This window comes from Carlito syrichta, unplaced genomic scaffold (genome assembly GCF_000164805.1).
Source record: "Carlito syrichta isolate Samal-C Ts95f unplaced genomic scaffold, Tarsius_syrichta-2.0.1 Scaffold287639, whole genome shotgun sequence".
Lineage (NCBI taxonomy): Eukaryota > Metazoa > Chordata > Mammalia > Primates > Tarsiidae > Carlito > Carlito syrichta.
This window is the reverse complement of record NW_007231735.1, coordinates 89,111-91,656: the sequence shown is the minus strand read 5'-3', so window position 1 is coordinate 91,656 and position 2,546 is coordinate 89,111.

The following is a 2,546-nucleotide window of genomic DNA, read 5'->3' as shown; positions in this document are numbered from 1 at the left end:
TTTCTTTTACTTTTGTCTCCACAGTGTGGTTTTGTCTTTAACTTCAGGGATTTTATTGATATTCTGTTGTTCTTGAAATGACTGTGTTTTTAAGGTTTTGGCATTCTGGAAAACTTGAAAACTACATTAAATCAAAGTCTGAAATGTTCACTCAATATTTCCTTATGAATTTACATTTAAAAACTTAACACTCAGCTTTTGGGACAAGCTTCTACGCACCCCAAAGGAACATAGTCTGTGAAAACTTTTACCACACCTACCTAAAACTGTACAGAGATATGTTTTTTTTTTTTAAATGCTGTGAGTTCTTGCTTCATGAATCACCTTCCTTCTTTTCTGTTCATACTGCCAGAATTTACTGTTTCTACCAGAAGCATCATTTTGATAGGAAATGCAAATTTGAGTATAGATGGGTCAGTGTGGCTATGACCAAAGGGTACCCGTAAACTTCACAGAAAAAGCACTCCTGGGAACTCTGTCCTTTGTTTATGGCATGATCACTTTATTCACCTTCAAAACCACATTGGTCAGTGAAACAGGAGACAGAGGAGTCACCAAAATGACTGTCTTCTAATGGTTTTTAACAATATTTTATTGCTTCTCAACAAAGGTCACCATTATCTTCCCATACATTAGTCAACTTGTATAACACATTATTTTGCTTTTTTATTTATATTTAATATCCTCTCACTTCTATTACCATCATATTATTTTTTTGTTTTCCTTATGTTGAACTACCTATTAGCCAAGCGGTATGATCTGATTAAGAGGTACTATCTAGCCGGGCTCGGTGGCTCAACCTGTAGTCCCGAGGCTTTGGGAGGCTGAGGTGAGTGGATTGCCTGAGCCCGTGGGTTCGAGACCTGCCTGGGCAATTTGGCAAGACCTCACCTCTATAATAAATAAATAAATAAATAAATAATTAGCCAGGCGTGGTAGCGCGCGCCTGTAGTTCCGGCTGCTTGGAAGGCTGAGGCAGAAGGATCGCCGGAGCCCAGCAGGTCGAGGCTGTGGTGGCCGGGAGCGGCCACTGCACTCCAGTCTGGGCGACAGAGTGAGACTCCAACTCAAAAAAAAAAAAAAAGAGGTACTATCTTTGTTTGTGTTGCTCTAAAGGAATATCCGAGGTTGGATAATTTATAAAGCAAAGAGTTTGATTTGGTTAATGATTTTGCTGGAAGATTGGCCACCTGGTAAAAGCCTCTGCTTTTGCTTCCACTCATGGCAGAAGGTAAATGGAGCAGGTGTATACAAAGATCACACCATGAGGGCATAAGCAAGAAAGAGCGTGTAAGGGAGATGCCAGGCTCTTCTTAAAAACCAGTTATCATTCAAAACTAATTGATACTCACCACCTCCTCACCAGAGAGGGCACCAATCTATTCACGAGGGATCCACCCCCATGACTCAAACACCTCTTATTAGGTCCCATCTTCAACATTAAGGGTAGATTTTCAAAACTAGATTCAGAAAGACCTTCATCTAAGCTATAGCAGATACATTTGTTGTAATCTTAAATTCTCTTGTTTATATTAGTCTTGATTCATGTGACTTTAGGTGTCTTTTAACATTTTTTTAAAAATCACTATGGGCTAGATACTATCATTGTCCCAGTTTCATAATACAAGTTGAGACTCAGATGTTAAATAAGTTGTTTCAACTCACAGTAAGATAAGACTGTTTCTGACTCTGAAGTCTGTGATCTTATCAGTTCATGGTGATGAGTGCTGGGAAGGGTGAGGCAATGCTTAATCCTCTTGATCCAGATCCAGATAATAGTAAGTCTCTGAAGTCTTCAAATCTCAATCCCTAGCATTTATAAAGGTGTTTTACCTTTTAAAAAGAACACTCACCATCTCTTCCGTGAAGAGTGAGTCTTCTGTCTTTAAGAAGCAGAGGGGAGAGGGGAGAGAAGGGCATGGTGTGTTTAGGGAAGTCAAATAATGCTAGGATAGTGGAACCAAAAAGATGGGGACATGGTTTCCTTATAAAATACAGAGCAATTATAAAATATAAGCATTCATATGAAAGTCCTAATTGCTTGAGTGGGTATTGGAAAAAGCAGAATAAAGGAATTGGCCATGTGGACAGTGATAGGCTGTATATGAATTTCTGACTGAATTATACCCTAAGGCAAAGGCTGTATAACTGAGCCTTTGGAATTATTAAAAAACTAATTAAGAAGGATTATATCTTTAATGTTCAGGTTTTTCCAAATATAAAAGCAATATAGGACAATATAAAAGATTAGTTTAAATGTGTTTTTCTTTCTTCCTCTCCAGTTCCCTACCACCTCTGCCATACACTGGTATTTTGCCACTGTGTTCTCCTAAAACTTTGTATAACATTCTCTCTTCACCAGAATTTTTTCCTAAGCAATTAGCTATTAGAAAATTTGAGCTGAGAAACAATTATCTTTAGAACTCGTGGGAATGAATTCCACAATATTTCTTTAGTTGTCAGGTCATTAGTGGTGCCAAACTGTTTTAGAGTCCTTATTAGATAAAAATTGGTTTTCCACATGAATTTAACAAATTCTAACTGTG